The 26,845-nt window shown below is 36.4% G+C and overlaps 2 long non-coding RNA genes across 2 annotated transcripts; one reads left to right on the top strand and one right to left on the bottom strand.

The window, feature by feature from the left end:
- Positions 1 to 9,202: 9,202 nt before the first annotated feature.
- LOC310737286 lies at positions 9,203 to 10,304 on the bottom strand. Its single transcript, XR_014536797.1, has 3 exons — positions 10,202 to 10,304; positions 9,691 to 9,737; positions 9,203 to 9,495 (listed from the first exon to the last, which is right to left on the bottom strand). It is a non-coding gene; the product is annotated as an uncharacterized lncRNA (long non-coding RNA).
- Positions 10,305 to 15,137: 4,833 nt separating this feature from the next.
- Positions 15,138 to 20,224, top strand: LOC310737281. Its single transcript, XR_014536792.1, has 3 exons — positions 15,138 to 15,415; positions 18,716 to 18,770; positions 18,870 to 20,224. It is a non-coding gene; the product is annotated as an uncharacterized lncRNA (long non-coding RNA).
- The last annotated feature ends 6,621 nt before the right edge of the window (positions 20,225 to 26,845 follow it).

Raw genomic sequence — 26,845 nt, 5'->3', positions numbered from 1 at the left:
CCCTTGTCCAGATTGATGTACAAAAGTGAGCGGCTCTTTTTCATTAATGATAATTTTTTAAAAGGCAAAGCAAACCTGGAAAAGTGTTACTTTAAGTGTTTCAGGAAGAAGTAGGTCTTCACTCATCGCAAGAAGATAACCAGGGACTCTGCTGTTCGGACATCTAGGGGAAGTTCATTCCACCACCTCAGTGCCAGAACAGAGAAGAGCCTTGAGGTATACTTACCTCTTACCCTGAGAGAAGGTGGAACTATTTAAGCAGTGCTAGAAGATCTCAGGCAGCATGGTGTAGTGCGAGAGATAAGGTCTCTTTAAGAGGGTGCTGGTACATTTTTGGCTTTGTAGGCAAGCCTTATTATTTTATATCTAATGCGTGCAGCTACCAGAAGCCAGTGAAGGGAGCACAGCAGCGGGGTGGTGTGCAAAAACTTGGGCAAGTTAAACATTTGAGGTGGACAAATAGACTTTACAGGTAGAGAGTTGCAGTCGTCCAGTCTCAAAATGACAAGAGACTGAACAAGCACCTGGGCAGCCTGTGTCGACAGAAAGGGTCAAATCCTTATGATTCTGAAGGAACTGACAAGAACTAGTCACATTAGCAAAATGTGAGGAGAAGGACAGTTGATTGTCCATAGTTACCCCAAGGTTGTGAGTGGTGGCTGAAGGGGAGAGCAGGGAGTTATAAAGATTAGTGGCACTTCTGTGTTTTTTAAGTTTAATAATAAAAAAAAAAAATGCACTTAAATTGCAAGGTGGAGACTAAACAAGCCTGCAGCCCCCCACATAATAATACGTTCCTGAGGGAACTCAAATTGTAACTATGTTCTACACGTAAAACAGATTGTATTGTGCAAAGCCCTGTACCAAAAAATGTTGTACGTTTACCATTACACCGCATATATCTTTATATCTTTTTTATGAATGAACATTTATATAAAAGTTAAAACTTCTCTCTAAGTTAAAATGCCCCATTGTCCTTTAAAAGCTGTAAAGTGCCTTCAGGAGAATACTGTCAGTATATATATTTTTGTTTTTTTCTTTTTTTTTTATACTGCCAGATTTGCCGCAAAGTACATGCCATTAGTGATTAACTTTGTCCTCTAACTCAAGCAAAAGCCTCTGTGCTAAGATCAGGAAATCTTACATAGACATTTTAGGTCTAATGTAAAATAGGGAGCATTTTAAATGCATTCATTATATGCACAAGCATGTTCTGAATGTCCTTGGATTTGGTATTGTTATCATATTCTTTAACTGTCCAAACTTTTTAAGGTAGGTTTTTCAGGATCTCGTTCCAAAAAGTATCTATAATTAAAGCAGTAAAGATGAGACGTTACTTGTATTACAAAAATTGGTATCAACTTCTCCAATCCCAAATATATTGGCTGGTTACTAAATATGACTGATTATTTCCCAGAGTATTACATTTTAAAGCTATACATCTACTGAATTTTTTCTGACCTTTAACACTAGCCTATTTTGGACTATATATATGTTTGAACTGTATATATAATATTACTACTAAGTATCATAAAGTGTGATTTTGTATGCATTCCTCAAAAAAAGGTCCAAGCTCCCAATAGACAAATTTACAAATATAACTTTTAATTGTATTTACCTAAAATCATTGTTCAGGAAATTAAACATATTTGTTTAGCTATAATAGACACATCTTTGGTTTTTAAATGTTTAAGCCTTGAGGGAATCTTATGGTTATTTTTTATTTTTTTTTTATTCCGGAAAGAAGATTTTTTTCCATTCAATGTTGATAAGCTGAAAAATGTTGTGAACCCAGAAAAGTGTTGAATTTCATGTCAAACATTTTCGTCATCATGATTTTACCTTTGTGTACAAAAAACTGTAATTTTCCCTGTTTCTGGCTTTTACCCAAACTGCAACAAAAGTAAATGAGCAAATAGTGGAACATTCTGGCATTGTTTAAAGACCATTAATAGCCTAATATTGTGCTATTTTGCCCTTGTCTCTATTTTTTGCATACAAAATCACATTTTGTGATACTAAAAATAACAACGATTATCTCATTTACACAACTGAACAGTAGAGGGGCATTGCTTAAGGACCCAGCATTAGCAGCGTAGTGATGCTGAGATTTAAACATATGACCTTCCATTCAAAAAGTTAACCACCAATCCTATCTTAACCATTAAGCTACCACTATGCAGTATCAAAAATACATGTCGGAAAATGTTTGTTATGTTCCTTTAGAGTTGGATAAATAATTGGAAAACACTGAATGAGAAAATTTAATATTCCGAACATCCCAAAAAACACTAAATGAAAATTGTTGGGCAAAATAATTCATAGAGGATACACAACTGCATAAAAAAAATAAAATAAATTAAAAATAAAAAATATGTGGAAGGTTTAAAATGACAATAAATACAATTGGAATTTACAAATTTTATTTTAGAGCAAAGGGACAGCAATAAAACAGCACAGCTGGAGGGTCAAGGGCCTATCCCAAGGACCCAAGAGTGGCAGCTTGAAGATACTACAACAACAACCCCATGCCCACCCCACACCACACACACACACACACACACACACACACACACACACACACACACACACACACACACACACACACACACACACACACACACACGAATGCATGTCACATATAGAATACACATTGTTTTGTCTGCACTCTCCCTTACCCCACTACCCAAAGTTATATAAAATATATAGTTTTTGTCTTTTTGTCTTTTTTAGTTTTTTTACTGCACTGTTTTTAACCTGCTACAAAAGCAATCTTACCTTTTTCTTTGTTGTTCTGCCTGAAGCTTTCTTTCCCCCAGAACTACATTTCAAGCTATCACGCTGTGCTCACATAACAGCATTTTTTTCATATGAGCATAAAAGCATTTTTACTGGTCTACCTGGGAAAGCTGTCAGTTGTCAGGAACACTTTTGTCATAAAAAAATAAAAGCACTAAATTGAGTGGTCATGAGTTCAAATCCTAGCAGTGCAAAGCTACCACTGTTGGGCCTTTGAGCAAGATCTTTTACTCTCAACTACTTAGTTATATTTTGTCACAAAGTAAGTTTAGATAAACTCATCTGCCAAATATTGAAAGTTTATGATATTTCTATACATTTATATATTATAACATGACTAAGGTGTTTTAAAACGATATAAGATGGCAAGTTTCTAGCAAGAGGTTCTAGTTATATTTATTAAACCTGTATTAGATATGTCACAGATATACCATTTATTCTCTGTATAAACCAATGTTGGGATATGGTTGTCTAGAAAAACTGTACCCAACCTTTTTTGCGCCACGGACCGGATTAATGTCATTTTCACGGACCGGCCATTAAGGTGTGGCGGATAAATACAACAAAATAAAATGATACAACTGGCATCAAAACTGGTATTTTCTAAATATATTAATAAACTTTAATCCACTGTGTTGTTTTTTGTGCATTTTGCTCGCTTGGGGGTTTTAATTTATTATGTAATGTATTATGTGTTAGCGGTGATTTTCTTTAACATGAATAACTACACAACAAAGCTACAGTATATGCGACAGTATTGATTAATACTGTGGTACATTGTCTATGATTAATTGTGGAAATAAAGATGATAAATCGGCAAAAAAGGCCTCAATCAAGGGCTTATTTGGAACATGAATAAAACATGAATGTATGAATGAATGAAAAAGTAAATAACTAAATTAAAGAATAGAAACCTGAACAATTCCTAATTACATCTACTTACACATTTAAGATCCCTAGGAGGGCATTTTAAATTAGAAATATTAGCGAAAATATTGACAACGCTTGAAACTGAAAGTGGAAATCATTCTATAATTAAAAAAAAAAAAAAAAATATATATATATATATATATATATATATATAATTTTTTTTTTTTTTTTTTTTTTTTTCAATTTATTAAGCAAATACTATTATCCACTTAAGTGGCTTTGAGCACAAAAATTTTGCTTTAAAATTCCATTCACCACAATATTTTTGTCTCTGTTGATGGTAATGAAGATCTAATGCACCTTGACTTTGTATACAATGTGGCATCTGAATGATAAGCAAATTATTATCTCAGACGTAAGCCTGATTGTCTGGCATCTTATTACAATGCAGGATTCCTCCCGCATCTGGCTGCAGGTCAAATGGATTATTCAGTACAGACATGGCTGTAATTGACATGTCTTGGCGGATTAAAGACACAGTCATGCTGGCTGTATTTTTCTCCCATACAATTCTAATGAACTGCCAGCACACTGATGACCTGTGCATAGACATTCTAACATTTCACCGTGCACCTGCTTGACGATAACTAAATTATCGAATGAATAAATACTAAATTATTAAAAGATATGAATAAAAAAAACACCTGTCAGTCAGTGAGTTTTGGATGCTGAACAAATCTTTACATGCTTTTGGCTCTGGAGAGTTAGAAGCAGCTGCCGGAGTCTTCGAAATCCCTAAACACAATTTGTCCTTAATAATTTGAACCAATTAATCTAATCTTCTGCCTCTCTTATTTTTCAGTTTCACTCAGTGACTATTAAATTTTCAACAAAATTAATCAGCTTCCATGTAATTGGCCTAAAACCAACAGGCCTAAAAAATTGCTCATGTGCAGAGTTAGCTTTCGTTGTAGATAAACTAATGTTTTGTGATTACTGTGGGAGCTTTTGTCACGCAGGTGTTTTATTACCTGATTACAAGAAGGCATTATTTTCAGTGTAAAACAATTAAAACCTGTATTTAAAAAATAATCACTGTGCAATTAAAAGCTGAACAATGTCTTATTTAAAGAATATACAGAGGTTTTTTTCTGCTCAATCAGTCACAAGTGCACTAATCAGGGACTGATGTAGGGTGAGGAGGTCTGAGGTGCAGTCAGTGTTCCAATTCATCCTGATAGTGTTCAGTAGGGTTGAGGTTAGAGCTCTATAGCAGGCCACTCAAGATCTTCCACTGAAACCCATGTAAACCATATATTTGTGGAACTGGTTTTGTGCATGGTGACATTAATATGCTCCACATCCTAAGGCATTCTATACAGTTGTGTGCCTCCAATATTGTAGAAACTGTTTGGGGTGAAAAAAACACATAGCTGGAATTGTCAGGTTTCCCAACACTTTTGTCTGATTAAAAAATATATATTTTTTTACATTCTACTTTTACAAAGCATGCATTTTGACAACCTATGGAGGAAAGAAAACGGCTTTGGTTTTGAATAGATTTGCTGCACTTTTTTTTTTTTTATTAAAGCTCCATGCACAGACCCCCAAAAGCACTGGCCTTTAGCTAACACCTTGAAAGCTCCGCGGTGATGACCGTGACTGCGCTTACATCAATCACATGGGAATTTGAATACAAGCTTCAGGGAAACATTGCATCAGGCAGAGAAACTACAAAACTGGTTGCCTATAGTGTGACTGGCATTTACTTTTTTGAAAACTTTGTTTATTTCAGAAACATCACAAAATTATTTTATATATATATATTTTTGGAGTAATAAATATAAAAAAAAAAAGATCTGGATAATACTGTGGTGAAAGAGGAATAAAACACACCAATGTGATGGTTATTTATTTAATACCTACTGTAGGTTATATCGAGGTGCATGGACACTATGTAAATCAAAAAGGGCAATTTTTTTTTAATAACGACATGTCGTGATTTAGAATCACTGACTTACTGGTGAAACACTGGGACATTTTGCCTTGAAAAATGGACTGTCTGTATGATAAGATGAATTTAGATGTGGCTCTCATGCCCAGCACTTCTCCTTTTACAGTGGTCATTTATCATGTTCAATGCGCTGCAGTAAATTTTTCCTCCAAGCAGCTCTGCTTTCATTCTTTGGAGGGGAAGTCACTTGCTGTGCAATCACTTACGACTCTACAAACCTGTCAAATAGTGCAATGTTAAGCCACACTCGTAGACAGAACCCGCTGGTAAATAACCCCTGCTTTGTGAATGCATAAGCAACACAGGCAACAAATATAATGAGACGCCAATCACTCCGAAGCCTCCAAAGACTCTGTTATCTCTGAATGGAGGCATTAACTTGGCTGATCCTTGCTTTAACTCGTAGCATTTCTTTGATCTAATCATCCAGTAAAACTCCATCTTGTAATTGTAAAGCCTCTGTAAAATTTTACTAGGTGAGTTATGCAGCTTCCCGGATCCATTACCTTGATACGAGGGGGATGCATTATTTAATTTGAAAGGTTTTAAGTGTATTGAGATTGTATATTGGGGGAAAAGTTCACCTAATAGCTTCTTCACAGTAAACTTTCTCGACAATAAGGGAAATGAACATAACGACTGTGTCTTTCTGTGCTGAACACTTATTTCACAATTCAAAGCTGTGAAATAGTTCTGTACTTCAGCCAAACGCAGTTATAGCGAAGTCGGTGAGAGCTAAAGAGGACTTGTCTGTATATGTCAGACTTCATTTGTCACTTGGAGGAAACAAGTTTCATGCTTGAGACCACCTAAGCCTGGATCTTGACAGCTCACTCCCTGAGGAAAGAGAATACACATGAGCTATTGAAATGCTCGAGTGTACATTGTAATTGGATGGTCTTAAGTGCTTTTACATACAACACACTGAAGGCAAAAGGTGTTTAGCTGTAGTTTCTGTGTGTGTGTGTGATCTTCATAAATATACTGTAGAACATAATGGATTTTTAAGACAAACTAAAAAATAACTTATAACACTAAGACTTTGACAACGATTGCCGACTTTTGTTTTTTAAACATAAATTATAATTTTATTAAATTATAATTTGACATTCTATTTTAAAATAGGTAATTTATGTTCAAAGTTATTAGTTGTGTCTTATTTTCTCATTTTCATGACTGTTAAGACATCCATATAATTGTTTATCCAAGAAAAAAAATAAAAAAAATAAATAAATAAAAAAAAATATATATATATATATATATATATTAATCAAATCACATAAGATAAATAACTGTAACAAATCTTCACTTAAACAACTTTAATCATATTGTTCACATGGATTACTGCAATATCCTATACTGAACACATTGCCAGCTTTACAACATTTAACAGACACCCTCATTTAGTGCCAGGTACAAAAGTGTTTATCGAAATCGATTATAAAAACAAAATTGTGGAAAACATTTTTTTTTTTTTTTTTTATAAAAGAATAAAAAAAAAAAAATTATCTAAAACAAATATATAAATTAATGAATCATTCTGGTATGACAAAATAAATGAAACCTTAAATGTATGTGAATGTATGCACTGACATATTATTATTATTGTTGTTGTTGTTATTGCAGTTATGATGATGATGATGATGATGATGATGATGATGATGATGATGATGATGATGATGATGATGATGATAAAGATAATGATGATGATGATGATGATGATGGATAATAACAACAGCAACAACATTATTATTATTATTATTATTATTATTATTATTTTATTTATTTATTTATTTATTTATTTATTTATTTATTTATTTATTTATTTATTTATTAATTTTTTGACAGGTAAGTTACTTTTTTATGGCCATTAACAAATGTAGATGAACTGTGCCTGGATCATCCTTTGCACTTTATCACTGATCAACATATCCAAATGTGTGCACAAAAAATTGGAGCTTCTGAAACTTAAAAAATTATACTATTGGTTCCATTTTAGTCATAAATACAACAAATAATATTACTAATTATGAATTTTGAATGACCTTCAAAAAAATTTCGATGATGCTGTTTTCCCAAATATTTAATGTATGCAATAGGGTTTTGTTAACAGGCCGCTGAACTGTACGTTTTTCTAACGTAACTGTTTGTTACAAAGATAAAAAGATAAAGGGTTTTTTTCATTTATGTCCAAACACCAAGAACTTTAAGTCAAATTAATTTTAGATTTAGATTAATTTAGATTTTTTATGATTATGAGTTTATGTTGTAATAAATATAACTTTGCCATTATTTAATTATAAGTCAAAATAACAAAACAACAATATAAATATATTAATATTTATATATATATATATATATATATATATATATATATATATATATATATATATATATATATATATATATATATATATATATATATATATATATATATTACTTTTTAAACACGAGAATGATACAGACGGCACCACCAATCATAAAATTGCCAAACATACAGTATATCCTGTAAAAGATGCTTTTAATTATCTCTAAAATACAGCTGGATGCCTGGAAACATCTGTGCAACCAGACGATTTTCATAGCACCAAAACCCTGAGGCTTTGACTTGAGTGTGACAGCTGAAATGTATAAACACGTGTTAACACATTTAATGGCAGAGTACTGTTAGAGCTTTTAGCAATCTGACAGGCCAGCATTAGCTGTGCCTGCTTACTACAGGCTATAATAGGAAGTGCAACAGTTTACTATGTATGATGCAATCGTTAGAAATTCTGCATGCGTTCTCACACCTGCATTAAACAGACAGCATTTTTTTTTAGTTAACATAAATTTCCACCACATGACTGTTGAAGGATCCTTTAATTGAATGCTGGCTGCCTGTGCATCAAATGTATCTTTGAAAGCTCTGGAAATGTGTGTACACTGTATACACACATCATACACCAAAACAGGCCTGACCCATCAAGCATTAACAGCATTTATTTCTTCAGCAATTTGATCTACAGGAGCTCGTCTGATGGATCGGACCTCACTGGCCAGCCGTCGTTTCCCACGTGCTCCCCAATAAGCCTTGGCCATGACCCTGTCACCAGTTTACCACTGTTCATTCCTTGGACCACTTTAATAGATACTGTCCACCGCTGGAAGATCTCACAAGAGCTGCAGTTTTGAAGATGCTCTGACCCAGTCATCTAGACATCACATATTAACTTTCTGCCTAATACTGTATATCCTACCCACTAACAGGTGCCATGATGAAGAGATAATTAGTGTTATTCACTCACTGGTCATAATGTTATAAGGTCATGATCTTATGCTTGATCGCTGTATGTACAGTGCATCCAGAAAGTATTCACGGCGCTTCACTTTTTCCACATTTGTGGATGTATGTTTTTGCCTTATTCCAAAATAGATTAAATTAATTATTTTCCTGAAAATCCTACAAACAATCCCCCATAATGACATTGTGAATAAAAATTGTTAGAAATCTTTTAAATAAAAAAACCTAAAAAAAAAAAAAAATAATAAATAAATAAATCACATGTACATAAGTATTCACAGCCTTTGCCATGACACTAAAAATTGAGCTCAGGTGCATCCTGTTTCCACTGATCATCCTTCAGATGTTTCTACAGCTTGATTGGAGTCCACCTGAGGTAAAGTCAGTTGAATGGACATGATTTGGAAAGGCACACACCTGTCTACATAAGATCCCACAGTTAACAGTGCATGTCAGAGCACAAATAAAGCTATACAGTCTAAGGAAATGTCTGGAGACGTCTGAGACAGGATTGTATTGAGGTAAAGATCTGGGGAAGGGAACAGAACTTAATGTGTAATAAGAACATCTGCGCTATGTTTTGCATTTCTTTCCCCTAACCATACCAAAATTAAACCGAACCGTGACTTAAAAACCCGAGGTATGTCAGGAACCTTGCATTTTGTGTACATTTTGTGACAGTGACCAAATTCTCCCAAGAATAGTTTCTCAGAGCAAAACTCACTCACTGTTTTAACAGTGGAAACTTCTTCCACCAACGTTGAGTATCACCTAAGAAAAAGCAACAATTATTCTCAGCCTCATTACTTCGCCGTAATAACCATTCCAACAGAAAATACAGTTCAATCAATGTATCCATAGCCACGGAAAGCCTTGTGAATAAGCAGTTGCTATAGAAACATCACAGTTTTTAAAAAGATTGCATGACGTTTATACGAGTGTAATTTCTCTGCAGAAAGCCCACTCAATGTTTTGACACTAGAGCCACACTCCATAAATGGTAGATGTCATCTAAAAGAAAATATACACCATATTAACAATTTCTATTATTCTCAATCTCATTACTTTAAATTATTAGCTTTAAAAAAGTATCTTTTTATAATTTCATTCAGTTACATGTCATAGCAGACCCCATGAACAAGCTGTTGCTATACAAATACTAATACATTAGACCCACTGTATTAATATAAAGAAATGCACTAAGGTCAGAGGAAAGAAAATGAATCCACACTTACAGATTTGAGAACTCTGGGCGCTGTGGTAGAGTAGAGTGTATATTTCATGCACAGATATCGGAGCGATTGAAAAGTTAAATATGCAGGTGAACAGTAATTTATCACCGCCATGGTGGAATTTAAATGCCATTTACTTCAAGGCGCTCATTTGTCTGGAAAATGAGACTGTACTTCCCATGACTATCATAGATGCAAATATTTCTGCAAAGTTTGGTTTCTCATAACTCTTCGGTAAATACATTTAGTCCCACCTGAAGTGTTCATGAAGATTCAACATAATACAGAGACACGGTTGAATTAGTTTTTATGTGTTCCTGACTGCACTAGGGTTTGGTTTATCATTTGGTGACAAACATCCTGGTTTATAAATCATCACTGGGATTTACATTTTATCCATCTCTTTGCTTATAAAGTAAAAAAAAAGATGTGATAAAAAAAATCTTGTTTGCTTGCAGGAATAGGGAACATTTGATTCACTTGATTTATTACATTCAGGGGAAATGTTCAGGGCCTGCGCTTCCCATGTTTACAAATGTTCACAGTATGTGTGAAATGTTAATTTGGTGAAAAATGGGCACTTAAGCGAAATTGTATTTCTGCTCTGCCAGTTTGATTCATCACAAGAGATTGTGCTTGTTTATGGCCATTTGTCAAGGTTTCATCACTGGCTCATGAGTGATCATCGAAAAATCCAATGTGGTATTGGTTCAGGTCTGAGTAGATTGCTTTCAAGAAGGATTAGAAAACTTGCAGGAGGGTATTATTATTACTGAACATCATGCATTTTTTTTAATAATTATTTACTAATATGTTTATTATTACAAGTACTACTATAGGTTCCCTGGTGGTCTAGTGGTAAGGATTTGGCGCTCTCACCGATGCCGCCCGGGTTCGATCCCTGGTCTGGGAACCATCCCCAGACACTCTTAGTGCTGGTCCCAAGCCCGGATAAATGGGGAGGGTTGCGTTAGGAAGGGCATCCAGCGTTAAAACATGTGCCAAATCAAACATTCGGATGGTCCGCTGTAGCGACCCCTAATGGGAGAAGCTGAAAGAAAGTTTATTACAATTACTACTATACAGCAAGTCCCCATATTACAAATGAGTTCTGTTTTGTAAATGTTTGAAAATCCAACAAAGTGTCTTTTATACACCTTTGACACAATTATACAATGTAATGCATATAATAACACACAATAATACTGTACATGCAATCGTTTTACTCCTGCAGTACCTTAACATGGTAGTACAGTACAACAGCTGGTATACAGTGGTTGACATGGAGTAAATAGACAAGAAGAGAGTTACTGACTGGACTCAAAGCTGATGCAGATGCTGATACTGCATCCACACACTGAGAAGTTTTTTTTTTTTATCTCAATAATTTTCTTTTGTTTCCATGGTTATTGTTTTGCATTTCTGAGCAGTCCCCTTCACATCACTGCTGCTTTTTCCCTTGCTTCCGGACATTCTGGGTTTAATGGAGCACTTTATGAGGTGGTATAAAAAAATGTTGAGACTTTTCAAAAAAGAACTTAATTTACCTACATTTACACATTTTCAAAATAGTCCCTTTGCACAGCAATACAGTGCTCCCAGTGTTCCTGCCACTCCTGGAATGTGTACTACAAGTCTTTGTTTTTAAGCTTCTTTTCTATGCACCTACTGCAATTTGCAGATGAACTGCAACCTTTGAGCTAGATCTTCATCTTCAGGAAGAGGTTAAAGTCTACAGAGTAGGGTGGAAGTAAGATTATGTGTATTGTTCTCTGGCGATAATCATGTACAAGTTGTTGAATCAAGGGGAGTGGTGGCTCCAGCGGTTAAGGCGCTGGGTTACCGATCGGAAGGTCGGGGGTTCAAGCCCCGGTATCGCCAAGCTGCCGCTCTTGGGCCCTTGAGCAAGGCCCATAACCCTCTATGCTCCAGGGGACCCTTATGAGAAAAATAAACCAAGGACCGTGACGTCGGAGCGATGTGGGGCCGCCTTCCCGTGGGCTCACCACCTACAGGAGGGACTGTAAGGGACCGGTGCTGAGAGGATTGGGCAGCAGTCGAAGGCGGGGGCCTTGACAGCCCGATCCCTGGACACGGAGAAGTGTCTGGGGAATCTGCTTAGACTGCTGCCCCCGTGACCCGAATTACGGATAAGCGGGAGAAGATGAAATGAAAGTTGTTGAATCGTTTCATCATTTTCGAGGGTTTGAGCTCGTTGAAGGTTTTCCTGAACTTTTGTGCTCTTCCAGTGATGTTCTTCTGCTCTTGAAGCGCGCAGACACTCAAAACACTTCTAGTAAATAATTGAAGCGTCGCCATATGTCAAACGTATGCCATGTCATGTCTCTGTGGCATATATGCCAGTTCAATGCAGAATTTCATGTTTGCTCTTTGTTCTAACTTGCTGTTTATGATGAAGTCGCAGACATGGTAACACACGTGGTCAGAACAGCACCAGTTAGTGCTATTAGTTTTGAAACTACTACTACTGTACAATTGCTTGCAGCGGATGGTGCACACATGTGACAATGGCTGGCAGACGTGTGAGCTACTTTCTTATCTATGAAAATTTTCAATGCATAGGTTTGTTTGTATCTGTGAAAATGTAATGTTGAATGATGTTTTTATAATTGAGTCATCTTTTATAGAGTTCATAGAATTTTTTTGGATTCATCACATAAGAATTTCCTTGAATGGTGTAAAAGAGTGTTTCCTCTTACAGAAAAAAACCACGGTTTGTTTGTTATCTTTTGATTTAATGTATTTCACTTCAAAATTCTTTAAGTTGACTGTCATTTATTATTATTTCAACTTACACTTGAGAAAGCAAAAAACCCTTTTTACCTAATACTTTTCTTTTTCATATGTTATCCACTAACTTTGACTGTACTATTGACCTATTTTTTTGTTAATTTGAAAGAAAAAAATATCCCCTGGTATTTCAAGCCTCTTCATTATTTTGACTTAGTAACTTACTGTTTAGGGTTAAATCAGTTATTTTGAGATAATTGATGATCTTGTTATTTTTACTGCTGTTTGTACTTCATGGGCAGAACGGCAAAATTAAAATCTAGCACGACGCAGCAAATGTATTCATTCTGCTGTCATTGTTTACAGCGTTCAGCAGATGTCTCTGTGTCCCTTCACCACGTCATGCTCCATGAGAACAAGGCTGCGGATGTTGCGTTGTAAAACAAAGGCTGATTTTTACAAGCATCGTTCAGGTGCCTATACCGGCGCTCTCTTCTTTTTTCTCTCAATCCAGCAGCCGCAATGCAGTACCGGCTCTGGCCCTGCCATAATTAATGCATTGTAAGTAAATGATTAATGCAGCCGGCTTTTGGAAGGAGCGTGTTCAATTCTCAGATCAATCACTTTGTATCAAACTCCTATTGCCAATTAATAATTAAGCTCACATTATGGCAGCTCGTCTCAAAGTGGTGTTCTACCTTTCACTCGTTGCTGTGCTCTATTGATTTGAGAGCTCGGATGACTGTAAAGGAATCTGTCAGTTTGAACAACTGCTTCTGGTGTTAAGAGTGAGCTAGCTGTGGTTCTCTTCAGCAGAATTAAGAACAGTTCCACACATTTTTTTTTTTTCCTTTTTCCTGTCACAGAAAAAAAATTGTGGTGTTTTAAAAAACATTTAAAAAAAAAATTTAATCGAGAAAAATCAATTGACTCAAAGACTCTTTAATTGAAGGTTAAAGGGAGGTGCACAGTGAATTCCATCCTTTGCATATCCCAGTGATGTTAGGAAGCTGTGGTCAGCCATTAGAGAGCGCTCCTGGAGCACAGAAAGTTGAGGCCCTTGCTCAGGGGTCCCAAGAGTAGCAGCTTGGCAGTACTACTGCCTGAAACCCCAACCTTCTGATCAATAATCTAGAACCATAACCACTGAGCTATCACTTGCCCATAAGTATTATATATTTTATAAAATATATGTCAAATATTTTCATCCCTGTCCTTAATTAAAGTTGTAATAATGTAGCCCCATTACTTGTCATGTTTTGTGAAACCAAGTCTATCTGAATTTCATCATGATGTCCTAGCCTTTCATTGTCTCTCTACATTGATCTGTAATCATTTTGTTACTAAAACAGCATTTATTTTTTACTTAATTATTTATTTATGGATTTATTTCCAGAATTCAATAATACTAAATTTATCCTTGCAGACCGCGTATTACATCTACTGACACCTACACCACGGCCTCACATTCAACAGTCCTGTGTAGCCTTTTTTTTTACTTCTTTTGTAAAAAATAAAATAATTCAGTTTAAAACAATTCAAATAAAAAAAATCTGTGTGTACTTATTGCAATCTGGTACGTAGTTCACTGTACCTGTAGTGTCACAGAGAAAAAAATGAATGCTTAGTGCTTTTTTAAATTTTTTTTATACATAATACATTTAATTGTAATACATTTAATTTAAATTTCTCTGTCTACAAAAATGCACTTAAACCCTGAAGCCAGTATGTGCAAATGTATAGATGCATACAATAAATGTGAATCATAAGTACTGTATTTGACGTACTGTGCTAAATTTTAAATACTTTAATTTAAAATGTTTCAAATGAAACATTAAATGACCAGCAAAATATATACACATATAAATATAAACTCTATAAATTACATCAGCATTTCACAGCTTGACATCCAATATGCTGTGGAAACATGTATAAGTTAGCCATTAGCTAGCTAGCTACACAAATGTTTTGAGGAAGTAGGAAGGTGGTAGCATTAAGGCATCATACTTTAGATCTGAAGATCTGAGTTGAAATCCCGCCTGTCAGAGAACCAATAGCCACGCCCTCCTCAAGCTCTCACCCCTCACGATCAGCCGCTCCCTCCTATTAATCACCTGCACCTGTTTCCGCTTAATCAGCCCCTTTAAAAGAGCTCTCTCTCCCTTCACTTGCCGTCCAATCACTTTACTTACTCTAGATTGCCTGGACTCCTTGCTGTGTGGCCTTGTGCCCCGCCTTATGCCCGTTCCAATTAAGTTCTTTGTTCTTTGCACTCTAGTTTCTTAGTTTCTTTTGATTGACTTTTGTAGATTCAATAAAACTACTTAGTTTTACTCTTGGTTTCTGCTGCCTGGTGATTCTTGACACAGCCACACCAAGCTGCTACTTCTGGGCACCTGAGAAAGTTGTATAAATGAGATAAATGTGAGTTGTTCTGGATAAAGGCATCTGCCAAATGCTGTAAATGTAAGTTAACCAATAAATATATCTTTATTCTTCTACTCGGGTGGGGGGTATTTTATTATGATGCTACCAAATCACACACACCAAGCACACAAATTGATCTCACATATTTATCTTGTATTGATCGTTTAGATGTAAATGAACTCGCATCCAGGCAATTTCAGCATGGGTTACTGGCCATCTCAGGTGCATAGGTTATTAGATTCTTTAGCAGTTAGCACTGTTCTGCAATTTAATTGGCCTGCTCTGTCTCTGTCCATTCTTGTTGTTCTATGCCTGGTTTAAGTTGTCAGCTGTCTGGCACATTAATGCACTGCAAAATGAAAAGGACAATACCATCCTTTTTCCAAACACTCATTTTAGTGGATATAATTTAAGTTATCAATTCTGTTTAATGTTTTAAGGTAAAATAAAGTAAATTGATTGATACTATTTCTATTGAACCAAAAAATTGTTTTTAACTGTAACTGATATGTAAAAGGCAGAATGTCGCATCTTTAAAAGAGAGGATGAGTTGTTTTGTTGCTCAGCCTCTCCTGAATATTCACAGGCAAAATTGTTAATTTATTATTTTACTTATTACAGTTAACATTTATTTAAACAAGAGGTCCCCAAAATTTTTATACCATGAAGGGCTATAAATCAAACATAATTTTGGGCTGTAGGCTAAAAGTAAATGTTGCATTAAAGAAAATTTTCTTGATGCCATTCTTTGGGAAAGCTAAAGGATGTATGCATGTACACCAAATAAAAAAACAAACAAAAAAAACAAGCAAAATTCACTTAGATTAATTTAAATTTGCATGTTTTGCAGCTTAAAAATGGAAATGAAGATCTGTTAGTGATATTTTTTGTCTCATCTTTAGCATAGCAGGCTAAATCAAAGTTTATGGGCCAACTATGGACCATGTGCCCTAGTTTGGAAATTGCCATTTAAAGTAATAGTTCACTCAGGAAGGAAAATTAAGTTCCTTTCAGGAACTCAAGCTGCGTCAAATACGCTTTGAGAACACCTTCGGTGTTCATGTTCCAAAACACGTGTGAAATCTGTCCAAAGGAATGGCGCAACATCTCTGGCAGGGTGATATCACAACGTTGTTCAGGTAGCACTCTGTATGTCTTTGTCAGCCGGAGAGATCAGTGTAGTACAGTGTGATCAGTGAGTAGAAGAATATATATATATATATATATATATATATATATATATATATATATATATATATATATATATAAAGGCAAGCGGTCTTTCAGGCTTTCCCACTTTTTTTTCAGTGGGGACACACACAGCTTTTGTGTAGCCTGCCTGGGAGTAGAGCATTCTCATTCTCGAGGGAGTCAACTGCTCGCACTGTAGCCGCACGTGGACCTCTTCGAAAAGGGCGCTCTCGCTCTTTGTGGTTCTGGCCTCTACAGAGTTATGGAGACTGTGACCCTTGAGGGTACAGTAGTAGAGACCATTCTCCAATCGAATGCCCCCTTCATGAGGAAATAACTGTAACTGCCCGGTCGGTTCAGTGCTGGAGTTCCTTCAGAGTTCCTACGTGTTGGCTATTGCGGCTTATTATACTTCGCTTGCTCAGCAGTCACTGGGGAAGCACCTATTAGTGATGTTTCTAAGGGGCCCGGGTGCACCCTAGAGTGCCTGTGTGGGACCCGGCCGTTGTTTTAGAGGCTTTGTCTAAGCCTCTCTTCAAGCTCTTACCTGAGGTGCCTTTAAGGTTTATGACAGTCAAGACTGTCTTTCTTCTGGCCATCGCCTCCCTAAAGAGGGTTGGGGACCTTCAGGCCCTTTCCATCTCTCCTGGAGCTTTCTCTACCCCAGACAGGGGTATGTTCCTATAGTGCCTTCAGATCCGACATGACCCGTCATGCTGCAGGCATTCTATCCTCATCCCTTTCAGGTCCCTGACCAGGAGAAGCTTAACCGGCATACATCCACAGGACAGAGTTGTGGAAAAAGTCAGAGCAGATGTGTGGAGTGTGGCAGCCTCTAAAGGCCTGTTCCTCTGGAGCTTTTCTCCAAGACATTTGCAACACTGTTGACGTTGCTTGAATTCCTGAAAGGGAATGTCGCTAGGTTACGCATGTAACCCTGGTTCCCTTAGGAAACGAGTCGCTGCATCTCCAGGCCACACTTCCTGCAGCACTCCATTCAATTGCAGAAGCTAGCATTGGCTCCACCACAAATGCGTTTATAGCTTTCTGGTTGTGACGTCACCCCGCGTGTGAAAGAACAGTAGCAACCAACAAACTGCAGAAATCTCCATAGCATTTAACTATGCTAGCCATTTTAATGATAATAGATGTTCACTAATCAGCATAGTTCACTAATTATTTACAATTGCATATCTTTGTTAGAGAACATTTCTGGATTAGCTGTGTCATTTGTAGACATATTAAAATGAGCAAAATTTTCAGATCAGTAATTTTACTTTAACCAATATTTGTACTACAACCACTACTTACTACAATGATATGTTGGCTTTTTTTTTTTTTGTGATTAAGCTTTTTTTAGGAACTTCAAACAAGTAAACACATTTGGCCCAATTCTGATTATTTATAGCTTTAAATACGTGCCTATGGTTGTTAGAGTAAAACCAGTCAGTCATTTTATACAGTTTATATATTCATATGAGTGAAACTTGGAGGACCAGCTCCAAATTCTCTTCACCGCCCCAGTGGTCTAAAAAAACAGAAAAAAACAAAGGCTCAGATAAGATCGATCCTTATTGGTATTGCTGTTCAGACCAATTTGGCTTTGGAATTGTCTCTGTTGAGGAAACAGGAGCAATAGTTGTGAAAGTTATCCCATTTGAGAAAGCAGCAGCAGGAGGTGAATAAACAGCATGCTGTTGTTCGCCGTTAACCACTTAAACTGCCCTCCTTTTATGCTATCTCCAAAGATTACGAAGTGATGGAAAGGCATCTATAACATCACGCACACGAAGCAGTCAGGCAGAACCAGTGGAAGACTTGGCAGCCGCTAGACTGACTTAGTCTCTATGGCTGTTATTGTCACTTAGACTTCAGTACAACAAATCATCTCGCCTCTTCTTTACAAGCGACAGGAAATAGTGTTTGGCACAATATAAAGCCTCCTACATTACTTCTTTGTTGCTGGCCTCCCAGAGGACCCAGATTCCATAGCAAACACACTCCTACACTTTCTTTCTAGGCATATGGAGCTGTCAGGATTATTTATTTATTAATTTGTATTTTATTTTTTATTTTTTTATTTTCTATATTGTGTATATAACTTTTTTTTTCATATTTTTATCTAATAGTTTTCTTTTGTACTTTCAGACAATTATAAAGACAAGCAGGGAAGAAGGGGTTTCTGATATGACAGCTCAGTAAGGTAAGGTGCTAGCTGTTTTCACCCTGTTGCATAAATCAGACTTCCTTTTTTGCATTCCAATCACCACGGCCAGCTCTCATTGCCTCGGCCTGTATGCAGACCTGCCGGCGAATCGGCTTTGCCCTCTGGACGGAAGGAGGTTAGCCGTCATTCTAGATTAATAGGCTCATTTGCCATTTTAACCTCGCCTGACCCTCTTTAACCCTTTCACACTGGACAATGGTATACACTCTGATGTCAGTCACCTTGTACAAACGGTGTCAATTTCAAAATCCTGGTGTGCTGCCGTGGGGAATTTGAAACAATCTATGAGAAAAATCACAGGAAATAGAAATAGCATAGTAATTATTATTTTCTTATTTTTTTAATTATACGAAATCTATTGTCTGGTAATAACAGAATAACAGAGCCATATGCATGGGTATAGGTTTTTAGAGACACTGAGAATGTCATGTCTTTCCAACACTTTTTTCGTAAATTCTTTTTTTTTTCCTCATGAATAAAGTTGGTCCCAGAGCTTACTAAAAATATCCATATTCTCATGGTGCATTTCTCTGAATGAAATGTCTTGTACTGTGATGAAATTCTTGCATCTGGAATATATTTTGCAACGCATTTTAATTATAAAATGACAATTAATTTATACAATTTTAATTTTAAGCAAATAAGATGTATGAGAACGTGCTTATCATTATGAATACACACAACTTTCTTTCATCCTATGAGCTTGGGTCGAATCCTTAGGATGCCACAACAATCTATGGCCAGAAAAGCAAAAAATAAATAAATTGGCTATGCTTTGGGAGAACTTTTGGCTTTCTTTCTCCTTTCTATCAATCATAGTGACACTAGAAAATCATGTGTGTATGTGAGCTCATGCACGTGGAAGGGACTGGATAATGCTCTCCTCTGTGAGTGTTATGCTGTCCCTTGACACTGTATGAGTAACAGTTTGAAAAGATGAGGTTGGTTGGTTTTCAGAGGAAGGACATGATAGCTTTCACCCTCCCTGGTTGGTGAGCTGGCTGATGGTTGGGAATTAAACCTGATTAAATTACGGAGAAAATCTGGGCTTTCTTAGTCTGCACAGCTGTACTGTTCTTTGAATGAGTGTGTTTTCTTGTAAATGTAGAGACATCTGGTCTACTTTATCAGTGTAGACCAGTGGTGTCAAACCTCTTTTAACTAACAGACAATGTCTGCCCAAAGCCAAGTGGGCCAAGCCAAAAAATCACTTTAGTAGACCAATAAAGCATCCACTGGATGAATAAATGGACTGACCATATTGTATTATATCACCAATCAATTCAATTCACTTTTATTTGTCTAGCACTTCTAACAAAAGAGAGCTTTGCAGAAATAAATAGATTACAAATAATTTCCCTACAAGCTTATTTCTAATGAGCAAGCCAGAAGCTAGAGAAAAGAAAAACCTCCTGAGAAGATATGTGGAGGAAACCTTAAGAGAAACCAGACTTAAAAATGAGTGAGCTCATTTGGGTTCAGTCATTATAATTTGATTTGAGTATGGTCGAGGTTATCAGATGTTTGCTGATGCAAACATGCGTGCAAAACTGTTTGTGGCAATTAAAGACCCAAGGCCAGTGTAGCAAAAGTTTTTGTATTAATTGCAGTCCAACCCTTTTTTTTTTTTTTTTTTTGTCACTGTAAAAAAATGTTTCTTGCTGTTGCCTTTGTCAGCATTAAACTGTTGAAGATGTGTGAAAGAAAGCTGGAAAATAAAAACATAAGGGTTCACAGAATTTAGATTTTATGTTTTTGCCTCATTCATACAGAAATACATTATAAACCAGGAAACTGGATACATTTCTCTGCAAATGTATTCACTTTGTCAAAGTTTTATTGACTTACTAGTGGCCTGTTCTGATGGTTTGTCTGTTGGTTCCTAACTATTTATGTGGTGGTTGCAGTTAGCAGGTCATTATAGCAGGCCACTCAAGATCTTCTACTCCAACAGAAGATCTTCTACTCCAACAGAAGATCTTCTACACCAAATTTGCATTAATGGAACTATATTAGTCTTTTAACGCTAGCAATAGTAGCAACATTTAGGACATGAGATTTTTTTACCTGTTATTTGTTTGCCAAATCTATATCAAAGTTAACTGTGAATCAGTGAACAAAAATAAATGTTGTCCTGGAGGTGAGAACATAAAAATCTTTAATTTGTTAAACCACTGAAAATCAATAAATTGTTAAACATACAGTATATTTAGCGTTCAGATTTTTGTCCATCAGTCTAAACATTCCAGAACATATCATAATTCTGTACTGCTACAGCTCTGATATTCAGCTCTAAGCTCTTTTTGCACATCAAGGGTACTTGGTTTAGTTCAGTTCCTATAGCTGATTCCAGTTTTTATTGCCTGTCTCACTGCAGTACAAAAACACTGGATTGCACTTTGAGCACTCAAAGGCTCTAGACAGACAGTAACCCTCAGAACTGTTGGTAAACCAAATCTGAGTTACTGCTTTCCAGTTAATGATACTGTTTCCATATTCGTGTCCTTCACTATAAATCTCCAGTTTAGGATGCAAAATGCAGAGAAAGCATGAAAGCTATTGCTTTTTTTTCTTCACAGCACCAAAGATGGACTCTGTGAAAATCGTCAGATTTATGTCCAGGATGACTATTAATAGTTATTTAGCTTGACAGCTATTTTGAGTTAAAAAAAAAAAAAAAATCAGCAGTTCCCTAAATCTATTTTGGGCAGGCTCATTCACAGCACATGGGGTGATTTGAGTTCGGGATAAAAAATCTTTGTGTCATATCTTCCCAGCCCACATTCTTTCCAATAAGACATGCACTGTATCAGTGCAAGCCTTTAATGATTCACAGCAGGAGATGAATAATTCAGATTACCATCAATATCTTTATCACATCCACCCCGGCAGAGCGGCGGGCAGTTGCTCGTCTTGCCAAGTGATCCCAGCTCAGAATTTCACTCACATCCGCACTGCAAAGGAGGCAGGAGCTCTGATGTCTCTTTGCGAACATGGGGTTTGAGGGATAGACCATAGGAGACGATAAAGGATCACCTGAGTCAGTGTTCAGTCGAGTCGGAGTGGGTGGTAAGATGGGGGAGGGAGTTATTGTGGAGTTGATCTGGACTGCAGTGTTGCATCTGGCCTTTGCGTACATCAGCGGGTGACAGCATGAGCAATGTGCTGAGCCAGGCCCATGCATCATCTTTTGGCAGATGCTTAACCCGCTGATTGCCTTTCAGAAGCAAGCAATGTGGATCAGATCCTTTTGCCCTTCAGTGCACTCTGGTTTACTTCTTACGGCATCTTATTTACTTCTTATATACATGCCAATGAACAAACACACAGACACTTATTTCTTTTTTCATACTGCAGATGATCACAATTATAGTATGCAAGGAACAGTGCCATGCCATATACAATCTGCATTATGTTAATCCTGCACTTCTTTTAGAAAGGTGGCAATGTAAGGTCATTTTCCCAATTGGTTATTCAGTTATTCTACAAGAAGCAATTTACCTAGTTTGTGTCACTTCCTATTATCTTTCCTTGCATATTGTCATGCTGTCATACTGTCATATCTTTATGATAGGTGCTAACATGGGTATCCAGAACAGTGCTAGAACATTTTGGCCTTTAACAATGTTTTTTGTTCATCATGTACATTAGATAGCTTTCCTACACATCCTGGTGTTAGTGTGACTGATATTCCTGGATCTGTAATTAAAAAACTTAAATTTGATGGCTGCAACAGATAAAAAAAAAAAAAAAAAAAGCTGGGACAGAATCATGCGTACCACTGTGTAGTGTTTTTGTTTCATGATGGGCCAAAAGTTTTCAGATTTTGAAAAGTTATAGACTGATGGAGCCTTTCTATATGTGCGAAATGCCCATTTTACAGTACCTAATGCAATCCTATAGGATCAGAGATGCAAATGTTTGAACTAAGGGCTTATAATAAGCGAGATGATCCCTCTCCTCTTTAGCCTGGAGGACGCGCTGTCCATGGTTTCCAAAGCTAAATTAAAATTTCGATTTGTCTGAGAACATAAATGTTTTTAAATTTGCCTCATTTCATTTTAAATGAGCATTGGCCAAGAGAGGATGGCAGCATTTCTGGATCATGTTCATGCATGCCTTCTTCTTCGCATGATGGAGATTTAACCTGCATTTGATGACATGGCAAACGGTGTTCAACCACAATAATTTCTAGCTGTGTTAGAGCCCATGCACTGATTAACTTTCCAAAATCATTACTGTTTGTAATCGAGTACCGCTTGAGGGCCCAACGATTATTGGCATCCGAAATTGATTTTCGCCTCTGTCTCTTTTGCACAAAGATTTCTGCAGATTTTTTGAAACCTTAAATGATATTATGTACTTTAAATAATGCTATGATGTTAAAATTGTTCCACAATTAGTCTTTCACAGATTGTTGAAGCTCTGCAAATCTGCAAATGTTTTCAATGTTCTACTGTTCTTATTTACATTTTACACACAAGTTCCCCAAGGTTTTGGGAATTAGAGCTGTATTTGGATGTTTCTGGGTGAAGTGATAGTAAGCAAAACAAATAGTTGCCACTTCCATCCAGTTGTTAAAATGATTGCAAAGTTATGAACCAGAGAAGTCACATTTAAATCGCCAATACTTTGCAAAGCCAAAGACTGGTACAATAGGCATGAATAACTGCTATAAGACAGTAGTGTGTTACTAGATTAATTACAGGTGAGAGAAACGTGCACAGGCTTGTACCGAAAGATCAAGGAGGAGGAGCAAGAGGGATCAAGAGAGAGAAAGGGAAAAGGGAAGAAGACCTTAAAGGTCTATTCTTGCCAAAACATTTGCGGCCACATGTCTTAAGTCAATAGTTTGGTCCCGTAGGAAGCAGGACCAGATGCTTTATAAACCTAGCATATGCCAGATCACACCGTTCCTGTCTTGTACCTGGTTAACCTTCAGACCTTTAGTGACAGCGGAAAGCTAACTACACCTGCTGTGCCACCTTCTCAAACTTTTTAGCACTAAAGACTGTAGTCTAGTTTGTAAAGTCCTTATGAAACATCACAGAGCACAGACATACATTGGAAATTGCATGATTTGGACACTACATGTCCAATATATACCGGTTATTTTTTAATCAGTTAATCATGTGGTAGTAGCACAATTCATCAAAGATACATGTCATGAACAAAGGTTGATGTGGCTAATAAATAGGCAGACGTTCTGTGCCAGTGTCTTTGAACTTGCCAGAACTTGAACTTGAGTATTTCAGAAGCTTCAGAACTGCTCTATTTTATTGTAAAATTGTAGAGTTTTTTTCAGAATGTTGTGAACAAACATATATTAAACAGATTTTCTGCATTCAACAATGCCTTATTGATGACAGAAGTCAGAGGACAACATCCAGACTGGCATGAGCTGACAGGAACACAACAGCCACTAAACTGAATACTCATTAGCACATTCGGATCTAATGCTATATGCTAAGATCAAAAACCGAATTGAACATAATTCAGTCTTTTAAAATCATCAGCTCTAGTTTTTGTTTCATGAAGAAGCATAAAATTAAACCAACCAAAAATATATTCGTAAAATAAAAAGAAACCTGAGAAAAAAAAATATTGTCTATTCGCTCATTTGCTGTTTAATATAGCCTAAAGTGATTATAAAGTATAAAGGATTTTATTATGGGATGGAACCATATGATAGTGTCCAAACAGATGACCTAACTTCATTTAATTTAAATTGTTTGGTGAAAATACTAATGGCACATATCTTGAAACACAACCAAGTAATCAATGCACTGTTCAAAGCTTTGATAATCATAACCCCAACTTTGTTTCATTTTGCATCCATTGTTGAAATTTACACTAAAGAGCCTTAATAGCATTTATTCCTATTGTCACTCCCTGTGGTGTAATAATTTGCGTCACTAGGCTCTAGAGGTCACCCGAAGAAAAAGGCTCCATATTATTTCTTTGCCAGTAAATTCTATATAGAAATGTGGCCATTTTTACAGCTCCAAATCCTCAGAAAAAAACACAAATGAGTAAGTCTTTTAATTCCTGAGGGGGTTGATGATGGTTTTATAAAACCTGCTGTCTTTGCGCCCTCAGTGAAAACATAATGGCAGCAAAGTCTCTGGAAGTGTTTAAATGTGAGACATTAGAGCACTATAAAGATTATAAAAGCTTGTATAAATGCTATAAAGTGGTGTTACATTAATGCTCCTTTTAAACCCAGTATGCAGAAAGCACCTTCATGAACTTGCAGAATACTTTGTTAAGCAAATGCTCTGTTATGATATGCAGTATTCCGATGTTATGATATGCAGATATGCAGTAAAAATTTAACTTGTGCTACATTGAATGAATGAATGACTACAGTGATGAATGCATGTAGCTGAATGAATTCAATTTCTAATTTTCATCCATAAACTGGTTTATAGAAGACGTACACAAATTTTATTTAAACTCTCCAATGGCAAAAATATACGAGAAAAGGAAAAAATGTGCTAATCTCAGTTTGCTTCGCAGTGAATTCACCGCAGAAGACGTTTGTGCAATGGGAAAGAAAACACAAAAAGGAGTTAAAAAGGCAATTTTAAAAACCCATTAAGAAACATGCCACAAAGGTCCTGGTGGTTTTATGCAAGCCTCAACTAATTTAGAGGAGTCTATTTGGCTGCATTGTGAGTTATTAAATACGGAAAACTGCACAAATCTTTTAATGGGATTAGTAGAAAACTACAGAGCAGAACATGGTTTGTTAAGCTTCTCTGGTCAGTGCCCATAGGTCGTAATTTAGTCAATATCATTTAGACTAAACAAGACACTAATACGAATATTTCTATCTAAAAGAGAAGGGTTTCAGTCAAACTGAATTTGACTCTTGCGCTCAAGCAGACTAAACATGTCAATACTGAGTACAGAAGTAACTGATGAAGACTGGTGAACCAGACTTTTTAAGGGATTGGTTATTTGATTGATCTTTCTCAGGGACTGGGACCCGCAAACAAACAGAATGTAATGATCTCATAAATAAATAGTAAAATTAATATTACCCAGTGTATCTCTACTTTAACTCAAGAACATGGTTTGTGTACTTTGTCCACTACTGTTAATAAATGACTAAAATTACTGGTCCCCATTATTCCCAATGACATCACTTTCAAACATTTTTCCAATGACCAGTCTCTGATCACCACTGCTCCCAAAAACAAAGGACAGATAACCAAAATAAGTCAATGACAACATCTTGTAACTTCTAATTACTTTTTTGAACCCATCTCTGGCTTTATTTTGACAAGGGAAAAAACAAGCAAAGAAAATGCATTTAGCTTTGTGATTAGCAAATCTTTGTGATGTCTACATTAATAAAAAAAAAAAAAACATGTTAATATAAGGAGAGCCTGGTAGGGGTAATATACTGATTGAACGGTGCACTTGGCATACAGAGTGATCTATGTATTCTTACCTGTCTCCATACTCCCCAGAAGAATTTCCTCTGAAAGGACTTCATTAAAACTCCTGGCATGGAAGGCTCTTAATTACCTTGTTTGAACAGAAATGAGAAAGAGACGGAGGAAAAGAGACAGAGACCGAAATCCACATATTCAAGGGCTTTCATTAGAAGGTCTGAAGCATTCTTTAAAAATGCACAAACAGATACATTTACATAGATATTTTCGTCAAGGCATGGCTAATTACCATAACAAAGATGATGATGGCATTGCAGGCTGTTGAGATTGCTTGCAGGAACATAGCCATCTGTATATTTGCTATGGGGAAATTATTAGATCCCAAATCTGTTTTTAGAGGGGATGGAACGACTGTCAGTGCTTTCGAAGAGTAATTTCTGGTCAAAGGTATAATTAAATCTTTATTGCCTTGGTGTGCTCTTCACTGCAGCCAAGAAGTCAAGAAATACTCTTTACGTGAATGTAAAAAAAAAGGCCAAAAATTGCTTTGTACTAATAGTAATTTAGTCATGTATTTATTGTGTGTGTGTGTGTGTGTGTGTGTGTGTGTGGGGGGGGGGGGGGGGTTAAACACTGAGGGGTGATTAA

This window comes from Silurus aristotelis (genome assembly GCF_946808225.1).
Source record: "Silurus aristotelis genome assembly, chromosome: 14".
NCBI classification, from domain to species: domain Eukaryota; kingdom Metazoa; phylum Chordata; class Actinopteri; order Siluriformes; family Siluridae; genus Silurus; species Silurus aristotelis.
The sequence above is the reverse complement of the archived record's forward strand: the minus strand, read 5'-3'. Positions and strand labels throughout refer to the sequence as shown.